Genomic DNA, 12490 nt, shown 5'->3' with positions numbered 1-12490 from the left:
ATCGATACAGCCTGAGTTATAGGCAAAAGTTGGTGCAAAATTGAGCATTTTTAATGGTGAAAAATCGGTAATCCTCGAATAGCTCCTGTTGGAAGCATCGGACCACATGGTCGTGGAGGAACATATTGTAGCGTGCGGTGTCAAGTATCGACACCCAAAACCGCATGTCCGATGGACGGAAAATGACCAAGTTATAGTGAAAACTTGGTTGCACCAAATTCCCGAAGAAGTGCAACGAGAAGGTGAATGCGATGGTTGTTCGTCGAATAGCTCCGGCCACAGACATGGTAGCGATTAGTAGTGCATGGAAGAAATCTAGCCACAAGTGCCATCTACCCATGGCCAGAAGAAAGTGTGGCCATATCTTGGATACCGGCGGAGCTATGGTGCAAATATGGGCCAAAAATGGTGAAGTTGGACCAAAAATCCGACCAAGTGCGCGAGGCGCTTTCGTGAATAGCTCCGGCCACAGACATGGTAGCGATTAGTGGTGCATGGAAGAAATTTAGCCACAAGTGCCATCTACCCATGGCCAGAAGAAAGTGTGGCCATATCTTGGATACCGGCGGAGCTATGGGGCAAATACGGGCCAAAAATGGTGCAAGTTGGACCAAAAATCCGAAAAAGTACCTAGGTAAATGCGATGGTTGTTCGTCGAATAGCTCCGGCCACAGACATGGTAGCGATTAGTGGTGCATGGAAGAAATCTAGCCACAAGTGCCATCTACCCATGGCCAGAAGAAAGTGTGGCGCTATCTTGGATACCGGCGGAGCTATGGGGCAAATATGGGCCAAAAATGGTGCAAGTTGGACCAAAAATCCGAAAAAGTACCTAGGTAAATGCGATGGTTGTTCGTCGAATAGCTCCGGCCACAGACATGGTAGCGATTAGTGGTGCATGGAAGAAATCTAGCCACAAGTGCCATCTACCCATGGCCAGAAGAAAGTGTGGCCATATCTTGGATACCGGCGGAGCTATGGGGCAAATATGGGCCAAAAATGGTGAAGTTGGACCAAAAATCCGACCAAGTGCGCGAGGCGCTTTCGTGAATAGCTCCGGCCACAGACATGGTAGCGATTAGTGGTGCATGGAAGAAATCTAGCCACAAGTGCCATCTACCCATGGCCAGAAGAAAGTGTGGCCATATCTTGGATACCGGCGGAGCTATGGGGCAAATATGGGCCAAAAATGGTGCAAGTTGGACCAAAAATCCGAAAAAGTACCTAGGTAAATGCGATGGTTGTTCGTCGAATAGCTCCGGCCACAGACATGGTAGCGATTAGTGGTGCATGGAAGAAATCTAGCCACAAGTGCCATCTACCCATGGCCAGAAGAAAGTGTGGCGCTATCTTGGATACCGGCGGAGCTATGGGGCAAATATGGGCCAAAAATGGTGCAAGTTGGACCAAAAATCCGAAAAAGTACCTAGGTAAATGCGATGGTTGTTCGTCGAATAGCTCCGGCCACAGACATGGTAGCGATTAGTGGTGCATGGAAGAAATCTAGCCACAAGTGCCATCTACCCATGGCCAGAAGAAAGTGTGGCGCTATCTTGGATACCGGCGGAGCTATGGGGCAAATATGGGCCAAAAATGGTGCAAGTTGGACCAAAAATCCGACCAAGTGCGCGAGGCGCTTTCGTGAATAGCTCCGGCCACAGACATGGTAGCGATTAGTGGTGCATGGAAGAAATCTAGCCACAAGTGCCATCTACCCATGGCCAGAAGAAAATGTGGCCATATCTTGGATACCGGCGGAGCTATGGGGCAAATATGGGCCAAAAATGGGTAAAATTGTACGGTCCAAAGCCAAGGGTAAATTTTTTTATTCCTCTAATAACTTCTAGCACAGACATTGAATCGGTTGGTGATGTATGGATGAAATGTAGCAAACAGTTGGAACTACCCATAAAATCTTAAAGATTGACGATCCAATGTATAGAACCGGAGTAATGTGCGATACTTGGTGAAAAATCGAGTGAAAAATTAGCTATAAACTGTTTTTGGCCCATAACTCGAATACTAGACATCGGAAGGGGGGGTCGTAGAACGATTTTTTGTTGCCCTATCGATTCCCTATCGAACGAGCAAAAGTTGTTTTTTTGACCAAAAAGGACCCCTACTCTAGTAAAATTGGCCTGATTTTACTAGTCCCCGGTACCCGTACAGGCAAAATGAGCAAAATGCTCAAGTATGAATGGTTTTTGGCCCATAACTCGAATACTAGACGTCGCAGGGGGGTGTCATGGAACAATTTTTGGTAGCCCTTGAAATTATCTATCGAATGACATATACTTGATTTTTGGCCAAAAAGTTCCCTAGACTAGTAAAAATCGCATCATTTTACTAGAGTCGGGTACCCTGGACGAAAAACCGCTATAATTGCGGTTTTTGGCTAATAACTCGAATACTAGACGTCGCAGGGGGGTGTCGTGGAACAATTTTTGGTAGCCCTTGAAATTATCTATCGAATGACATATACTTGATTTTTGGCCAAAAAGTTCCCTAGACTAGTAAAAATCGCATCATTTTACTAGAGTCGGGTACCCTGGACGAAAAACCGCTATAATTGCGGTTTTTGGCTAATAACTCGAATACTAGACGTCGCAGGGGGGTGTCGTGGAACAATTTTTGGTAGCCCTTGAAATTATCTATCGAATGACATATACTTGATTTTTGGCCAAAAAGTTCCCTAGACTAGTAAAAATCGCATCATTTTACTAGAGTCGGGTACCCTGGACGAAAAACCGCTTAAGTTGCGGTTTTTGGCTAATAACTCGAATACTAGACGTCGCAGGGGGGTGTCGTGGAACAATTTTTGGGTAGCCCTTGAAATTATCTATCGAATGACATATACTTGATTTTTTGACCAAAAAGTTCCTAGACTAGTAAAAATCGCATCATTTTACTAGAGTCGGGTACCCTGTACGAAAAACCGCTATAGTTGCGGTTTTTGGCCAATAACTCGAATACTAGACGTCGGAGGGGGGTGCCGTAGAACAATTTTTTGTAGCCCTTGAAATTACCTTTCGAATGATATATAGTGGTTTTTTGGTCAAACAGTGACCCCGAGACTAGTAACCCTCCATACACAAAACCGCCTAAAAAGTTTTGGTTTTGCAAAATTTTGAAAAGTGCGTCAAAAAAATTTTTTCAAAAAGTACCAAATCGTGATCAGAACTCACTATAGACCATAAAAAGTGAAATCCGATGGTCATTTGCAACACTTGGTCAATCGAGAAAAATTTCACTTTTTTACTAGAGTCGGGTACCCTGAACGAAAAATCGCTCAAGTGATGGTTTTTGGCCAATAACTCGAATACTAGACGTCGGAGGGGGGTGCCGTAGAACAATTTTTTGTAGCCCTTGAAATTACCTTTCGAATGATATATAGTGGTTTTTTGGTCAAACAGTGACCCCGAGACTAGTAACCCTCCATACACAAAACCGCCTACAAAAACTTTGTTTTGAAAAATTTTGAAAAGTTCAAAAAAATTTTTTTTTCAAAAACTACTAAAACGTGATAAGAACTTACTATAGACCATAAAAAGTGATATCCGATGATAATTTGCAAAAGTTGGTAACTAGTAAAAAATTTCACTTTTTTACTAGAGTCGGTGCAACGAGAAAAAAAAAGTCCGTGATGGAGAAAAATGGCACGTTTTCCACGCCTGTACGCTTTCGTTTACTATATAGGGGGTAGGTGAGCCAGAAGCATGAATTTGACTGAGTACGTATCTTTATGAATTGGGCCCTTCTAAATCGATTGAGACTACCCCCAGGACGATCGGACGACTGCTTCTGGCTCAAAATGTGGTTTTTAGATTTTGATCGTCAATTATGAGAGAAAAAATCGATTAGAAGTAAAGATACGAAATGCTTGGTCTAAGTTGGGAAACGACTTCGGATATTTGTTGGACGTTGTCGTAGAAGGTCCGAGGACCAAGGAAAAGTGATTTCCAAGTGGATTTATGCACTATTAGTCGATGGTAAGATGTGAAATTAGTAGAACTTACCATACAGTTTGCGAAGTTGAAGCAATCGGTTGGTGAATATGGTACTGTCTGTCCAATTTGGTGGTTCGGAATGAGTGAAACGATGTTGATGATGGATAGACGTTCCGATTGCCCCCGATCGGGGAACATATAGTGGTCTTTAAGGTCCAAGTACCTATGTTTTGGTAAGCAGAACTGAGAGTTAAAGGATGAAAGTCGGCCATTCCTAATATCATCCTATCGGTGGTTCGCGAGTTGTTTGAGGACCGGAGCAGCTCGCGATGAAACGGTCCTAGGGTATTGGTTATCCATCCAAGGAAGAGTAAATGCGATCCTAGATGTGTGTCGTTGGCCGTTCTACCGGTATCGCCTATCGATGAGATATCGACGGGCATGCCTTACTCGAAAGTTGAATTCTAGGATCGATGGTCAAACAGACCTATGAGCGATAAACCAAACTGAACACGTATTGATGTCGGCTTTTCCTATCATTTGATGCCGCAGGTTGTTTAGGGACCGGAGCAACTTGCGGCCGAGACGGTCCCCGGGGGTTTCTTTCTCCAAGGAGTGGAAACTATTAAGCAAGAGTTGTAGCAAGATACGATCCTCTGATGTGTCGTTGGCCGTTCATGCGGTATCGCCTGTCGATGAGATATCGATGGGCATGCCTTACTCTACCGACCTTCTAATTGAGAGTATTAATCAGGGATCGATGGTCAAACAAGACCAATGAGCGATAAACCAAACTGAACACGTATTGATGTCGGCTTTTCCTATCATTTGATGCCGCAGGTTGTTTAGGGACCGGAGCAGCTTGCGGCCGAGACGGTCCCCGGGGGTTTCTTTCTCCAAGGAGAAGAAACGATTAAGCAAAAGTTGTAGCAAGATACGATCCTCTGATGTGTCGTTGGCCGTTCAAGCGGTATCGCCTGTCGATGAGATATCGATGGGCATGCCTTACTCTCCCGACTGGATTACTGAGAGTTTAATCAGGGATCGATGGTCAAACAGACCAATGAGCGATAAACCAAACTGAACACATATTGATGTCGGCATTTCCTATCATTTGTCGCAGGTTGTTTAGGGACCGGAGCAGCTTGCGACCGAGACGGTCCCCGGGGGTTTCTTTCTCTAAGGAGTGGAAACGATTAAGCAAAAGTCGTAGCAATAATCGATCACCTGATGTGTCGTTGGCCGTTCTTGCGGTATCGCCTGTCGATGAGATATCGATGGGCATGCCTTACTCTCCTGACTGTTTAATTGAGAGTTATAATCAGGGATCGATGGTCAAAAAGACCTATGAGCGATAAACCAAACTGAACACGTATTGATGTCGGCATTTCCTATCATTTGTCGCAGGTTGTTTGGGGACCGGAGCAGCTTGCGACCGAGACGGTCCCTTCCCGAAAGATGGTGAACCGAGTCGTCTGGCGTAAAAACCGGACGACTCGAAAGGGCTTGACCCTTTCAAGTGAGCGATAATCACATTCTACGCTCAGTTCGACAGCTACAAGGCAATCACTCGCTAAGTTCAGAGCTAATACATGCAACACGCCGGCATTGTTTCCACCGACGCATGGATTCAAGACTGGTGCACTTATTAGTTAAACCGTTCGCCTCCGGGTGTTTCGAGTTCAAGTCTGGATGAGGATTGATCTTGCTGGTAATAGCTTGAGCCCCTGAATAAGGGGTCGAAGCGTACATCTTGAGACCATGTACAACATATTACCAAATCGGCACCATGGGTTCGGGTGCAAGTGATGTAACCGTGAAAGATGTTGAGCAGCCCAACATCGGTTTACACACGCATAATAGGAAGGCAGCGCTGTCGACTGGTCAGTCGTGTAAGAAGTGTGCATTATCGATCACAAATATATTGGTGATCTGTAGGTTGCGCATACACCATGCCCGGTGTAAAGTGCCGTGGTCCCCCCCGGGGGGCTGCATCAAACCGTTCGCCACGCGAACTACCCAATGGAACGAACTCGATGCATTTAATAAGAAGAAGAGATGATAATGAAACACGGTCGATTTAAGAGTTGAAAACGTTGAAATGCCTATAAGCAAGTCTTAAGTTGGTGGTGACCGTTACGCCCCAACAAATTGGTGCCTTACCCTACACCAAAGAGCCATTCAACATGGTTCAAGTGAGCGATAATCACATTCTACGCTCAGTTCGACAGCTGCAAGGCAATCACTCGCTAAGTTCAGAGCTAATACATGCAACATGCCGGCATTGTTTCCACCGACGCATGGATTCAAGACTGGTGCACTTATTAGTTAAACCGTTCGCCTCCGGGTGTTTCGAGTTCAAGTCTGGATGAGGATTGTTCTTGCTGGTAATAGCTTGAGCCCCTGAATAAGGGGCCGAAGCGTACATCTTGAGTAAATGTACAACATATTACCAAATCGGCACCGTGGGTTCTGGTGCAAGTGATGTAACCGTGAAAGATGTTGAGCAGCCCAACATCGGTTTACACACGCATAATAGGAAGGCAGCGCTGTCGACTGGTCAGTCGTGTAAGAAGTGTGCATTATCGATCTCCAATATATGAGCTCAGTATGACAGCCCAATTGGTAATCCTCGGGACCTCCAGAAAGGAAGCTGGATGAGGATTACCAAATCGAAAGTTGATAAGTGTAGTGGTACCACTTAGTCAACTTGTATCCCGAAAGATGGTGAACCGAGTCGTCTGGCGTAAAAACCGGACGACTCGAAAGGGCTTGACCCTTTCAAGTGAGCGATAATCACATTCTACGCTCAGTTCGACAGCTACAAGGCAATCACTCGCTATGTTCAGAGCTAATACATGCAACATGCCGGCATTGTTTCCACCGACGCATGGATTCAAGACTGGTGCACTTATTAGTTAAACCGTTCGCCTCCGGGTGTTTCGAGTTCAAGTCTGGATGAGGATTGATCTTGCTGGTAATAGCTTGAGCCCCTGAATAAGGGGTCGAAGCGTACATCTTGAGACCATGTACAACATATTACCAAATCGGCACCATGGGTTCGGGTGCAAGTGATGTAACCGTGAAAGATGTTGAGCAGCCCAACATCGGTTTACACACGCATAATAGGAAGGCAGCGCTGTCGACTGGTCAGTCGTGTAAGAAGTGTGCATTATCGATCACAAATATATTGGTGATCTGTAGGTTGCGCATACACCATGCCCGGTGTAAAGTGCCGTGGTCCCCCCCGGGGGGCTGCATCAAACCGTTCGCCACGCGAACTACCCAATGGAACGAACTCGATGCATTTAATAAGAAGAAGAGATGATAATGAAACACGGTCGATTTAAGAGTTGAAAACGTTGAAATGCCTATAAGCAAGTCTTAAGTTGGTGGTGACCGTTACGCCCCAACAAATTGGTGCCTTACCCTACACCAAAGAGCCATTCAACATGGTTCAAGTGAGCGATAATCACGCTCTACGCTCAGTATGACAGCTGCAAGGCAATCACTCGCTAAGTTCAGAGCTAATACATGCAACACGCCGGCATTGTTTCCACCGACGCATGGATTCAAGACTGGTGCACTTATTAGTTAAACCGTTCGCCTCCGGGTGTTTCGAGTTCAAGTCTGGATGAGGATTGTTCTTGCTGGTAATAGCTTGAGCCCCTGAATAAGGGGCCGAAGCGTACATCTTGAGAGTAAATGTACAACATATTACCAAATCGGCACCGTGGGTTCTGGTGCAAGTGATGTAACCATGAAAGATGTTGAGCAGCCCAACATCGGTTTACACACGCATAAGGGGTTTATTGTTATCTGTAGGTTGCGCATACACCATACCCGGTGTAAAGTGCCGTGGTCCCCCAGGGGGCTGCATCAAAACGTTCGCCATGCGAACTACCCAATGGAACGAACTCGATGTATTGAAAGAGATGAACAATTAATAGCGAGAATAGGGGCCCGGAAGCAATTCCGCGGCCCTACGGTCGATTCAAGAGTTGAAACGTTGTACAATCGTGGATAGCACCTAGTGCTAATATGGTGAGAGATAATGTGTGAGGAAATTTAGTTTCCTAAAGTTTAGTTAGTGGTTTCCGTTGTGCCCTAACAAACTTAAAGTTGGTGGTGACCGTTACACCCCAACAAATTGGTGCCTTACCCAACACCAAAGAGCCATTCCATATGGTTCTAGAGAGAGAGAGTTGTGTGGAAATTTATTTCCCACTAAGCGAGTGTGTGTCTGTAGTGGAACGAATTCTGGTTGATCCTACCAGTAATATACGCTTGTCTCAAAGGTTAAGCCATGCATGTCTAAGTACAAACATAAATGAATGTGAAACCGCATAAGGCTCAGTATAACAGCTATAATTCACAAGATCATCCTACCACTAGTTACTTGGATAACTGTGGAAAATCCAGAGCTAATACATGCAACATGCCGGGACTGTTGCCCTCGCGGGTAGCTGAACTGGTGCACTTATTAGTTAAACCAATCGCCTCCGGGCGGCTTGAGTTGAAGTCTGGATAAGGACGCAGATCGTATGGTCGCTTGTCGACTGACGACAGATCTTTCAAATGTCTGCCCTATCAACTATTGATGGTAGTGTAGAGGACTACCATGGTTGCGACGGGTAACGGGGAATCAGGGTTCGATTCCGGAGAGGGAGCCTGAGAAATGGCTACCACATCCAAGGAAGGCAGCAGGCGCGTAAATTACCCAATCCCAGTACGGGGAGGTAGTGACGAGAAATAACAATATGGACCTCTCTAACGATGGTCCATAATTGGAATGAGTTGAGTATAAATCCTTCAACAAGGATCAAGTGGAGGGCAAGTCTGGTGCCAGCAGCCGCGGTAATTCCAGCTCCACTAGCGTATATTAAAGTTGTTGCGGTTAAAACGTTCGAAGTTGATTGCCCGTCCAGACACGTGACCGCCACGGGCGCCCGGTTACACGCCGGGGCCGTTCGTGCGCGCGCTCACGGCTGCGACTCACAATGGTGTACTTGGGCGTTACTCTGTGAACGAGTACCGTGCTACCGGTTAACTCCGGCACGGGCTCCTCATGGTGCTCAAGATACTCACATTTACCTTGAACAAATTAGAGTGCTCAAAGCAGGCTAAGACAAAGCGTCCGGCCCCCCCGTGGGGTTGGCGTTGGCCGAGAATAATCTTGCATGGAATAATGGAATATGACCTCGGTTTATACGATTTCGTTGGTTTGTCAGAAACCTAGAGGTAATGATTAACAGAAGTAGTTGGGGGCATTGGTATTACGGCGCGAGAGGTGAAATTCGTAGACCGTCGTAGGACCAACTGAAGCGAAAGCGTTTGCCATGGATGCTTTCTTTAATCAAGAACGAAAGTTAGAGGATCGAAGGCGATTAGATACCGCCCTAGTTCTAACCGTAAACGATGCCAATTAGCAATTGGGAGACGCTACCCCTATTCGGTGCTCTCAGTCGCTTCCGGGAAACCAAAATCGGGTTCCGGGGGAAGTATGGTTGCAAAGTTGAAACTTAAAGGAATTGACGGAAGGGCACCACAAGAAGTGGAGCTTGCGGCTTAATTTGACTCAACACGGGAAAATTTACCAGGTCCAAACTTATCGAGGTAAGACAGATTGATAGCTCTTTCTCAAATTTAAGGGTAGTGGTGCATGGCCGTTCTTAGTTCGTGGAATGATTTGTCTGGTTAATTCCGATAACGAACGTGACTCAAACATGCTAACTAGAACGCTGTCAGCAGTGCGCCTCCGGGCGCACCTGACGTTACAGCCGGGCGGCGCCTTCACGGGCGGTCGTCGGCTACGTTTGCCCTGCTTAGCGGGACAACTTGTGTTTAGCAAGCTGAGAATGAGCGATAACAGGTCCGTGATGCCCTTAGATGTTCTGGGCTGCACGCGTGCTACAATGTGGGTCGCAGCGTGTTCTCGCCAATAGGCGCCCCCATTCCGAGAGGAACGGGAAATCACTAAAATGCCCATCTAGTCGGGATTGGGGACTGCAACGGTCCCCATGAACCTGGAATTTCTAGTAAGCACTAGTCATTAGCTAGTGCTGATTACGTCCCTGCCCTTTGTACACACCGCCCGTCGCTACTACCGATGGATTATTTAGTGAGGTTTCTGGAGGCTTACCTTCCGCGGTTCCTTCGTGAGCTGCAGCTGGCATGGCTGAAGTTGACCGAACTTGATGATTTAGAGGAAGTAAAAGTCGTAACAAGGTTTCCGTAGGTGAACCTGCGGAAGGATCATTACTGATGATCGTCCGCGAGTGACCAACCATGGGCTGCCTTCGGTGTAGCTCGGTCGCTCGCTTGCTATGTGTCAGAATTTGTTGAAAGCCAACTCGTTCGTTGTACACTTTGATGGGTGACCATCACTGTGTCTCCGTGCCGAGCTAGATCTCCCCTAGCCGTAAGGCACTTGAACGCCCCTTCGACGACGAGTTGCATGTGTGTGGTATGTGTCAGAATCTGGTGAAGCTTTCTGCATGTGATGTGCCTTGTGTGGATCCGTGGCCATTGCATTGTGTCTGGTGCTTAGATACCCAGACACTTAGAACGCTTGCGCGGAAAGCAAACTCGATCGTTGTACACTTTGATGGGTGACCATCACTGTGTCTCCGTGCCGTGCTAGATCCCCCCTAGCCGTAAGGCACTTTGAACGCCCCTTCGACGACGAGTTACAAGAGTGTGGTATGTGTCAGAATCTGGTGAAGCTTTCTGCATGTGATGTGCCTTGTGTGGATCCGTGGCCATTGCATTGTGTCTGGTGTGTAGGTACCCAGACACTTAGAACGCTTGCGCGGAAAGCAAACTCGATCGTTGTACACTTTGATGGGCAACCATCACTGTGTCTCCGTGCCGTGCTAGATCTCCCCTAGCCGTAAGGCACTTTGAACGCCCCTTCGACGACGAGTTACAAGAGTGTGGTATGTGTCATAATCTGGTGAAGCTTTCTGCATGTGATGTGCCTTGTGTGGATCCGTGGCCATTGCATTGTGTCTGGTGTGTAGGTACCCAGACACTTAAGCAAACTCGATCGTTGTACACTGTGATGGGCGAGCATCACTGTGTCTCCGTGCCGTGTAAGAGCTCCCCTGGCCATCAGGCACTTGAAAGGTCCTTCGACGACGAGTTACAATAGTGGTGTGTTAGATACGTCAGGTGATGGTATCTACTGTTGTGCAATACGTATCCGGCCACGGCACGGAACGAACGGGAACTGTGGTGCAGACATACAAAGAGTTAAGCCTATTAGTCATTAACTCTAAGGACGGGGCCATGGGGCGGTACGCAAAGGATACGGATGAGCGAGTATGCAGGCCCAATACTCAATAGCTCGATCCGATCCAAGCACATGAGTTGACTGCGGCGCCAGGTTAACCAATGTGCTAGATTCTATTTGGCCAGTAGAATCTTGTGTCTTATGCGATTTGATACCAAGACACCAGAACGAAAGTTAGTTGAAGAGTTATTAAACTCTTATGAAGTATGGTTGTGCAATCACAACTTATGACTTTAACCTATAAAGTGGATATGGACTATCAATTATAACATGGGGCACACACCATGTACTCGATCCAATCCACGCACACGAGTTGCCTGAGTAGCGACAGGTATACCGATGTGCAATACGTATCCGGCCATAGGCACGGAACGAACAGGAACTGTGGTGCAGACATACAAGGGCCATGGGGCGGTACGCAAAGGATACGGATGAGCGAGTATGCAGGCCCAATACTCAATAGCTCGATCCGATCCAAGCACATGAGTTGACTGCGGCGTCAGGTTAACCGATGTGCAATACGTATCCGGCCATAGGCACGGAACGAACAGGAACTGTGGTGCAGACATACAAGGGCCATGGGGCGGTACGCAAAGGATACGGATGAGCGAGTATGCAGGCCCAATACTCAATAGCTCGATCCGATCCAAGCACATGAGTTGACTGCGGCGCCAGGTTAACCGATGTGCTAAGAGAGTTGTTCCTGGGCCTTCAAAGTGACTTCAAAACTATCTTAGCGAATGGTGGCCATGGGCGTAGACATGAGCCACAAGTCACAAGGCCTGGGACTATTGGGTAATAAAGACAACTTAGTCAGAAAGTTAGTCTTTGGACGTACCACCGGGATTGTGTTACATTGGGAACCTTACTATAAAACCCTAGGCAGGGGATCACTCGGCTCATGGATCGATGAAGACCGCAGCTAAATGCGCGTCACAATGTGAACTGCAGGACACATGAACACCGATAAGTTGAACGCATATTGCGCGTCGGACGATTAAACCCGGCCGATGCACACATTCTTGAGTGCCTATCAATTCCTTGATATACAACAAACCAAACTTCAGGGTGGAGCGTGCCACAATAGAACACTATGGCGAGCAGCCCGTCTAGTGTCGTGGGGGAAACACGCTTCCACACTGTGCATAATGGCGTGCTCGGGACCTTTGTTGGGACCGCAGGGCGCTGAAAGTAAAGGGGTGAACCGCATAAATCGCACGCACGTAAACGCGCACACACACAAATAGAG

The 12490-nt window shown here is 47.1% G+C and overlaps 1 non-coding gene across 1 annotated transcript; it reads left to right on the top strand.

Moving 5' to 3' along the window:
• Nucleotides 1–12115: 12115 nt before the first annotated feature.
• On the top strand, nucleotides 12116–12273 carry LOC125774118 (5.8S ribosomal RNA). The gene has a single exon (XR_007420608.1). It is a non-coding gene; the product is annotated as a 5.8S ribosomal RNA (ribosomal RNA).
• Nucleotides 12274–12490: the final 217 nt, after the last annotated feature.

The sequence above is a fragment of the Anopheles funestus genome (assembly GCF_943734845.2).
Source record: "Anopheles funestus chromosome X unlocalized genomic scaffold, idAnoFuneDA-416_04 X_unloc_82, whole genome shotgun sequence".
In the NCBI taxonomy this organism is placed as follows: Eukaryota; Metazoa; Arthropoda; class Insecta; order Diptera; family Culicidae; genus Anopheles; species Anopheles funestus.
The sequence above is the reverse complement of the archived record's forward strand: the minus strand, read 5'-3'. Positions and strand labels throughout refer to the sequence as shown.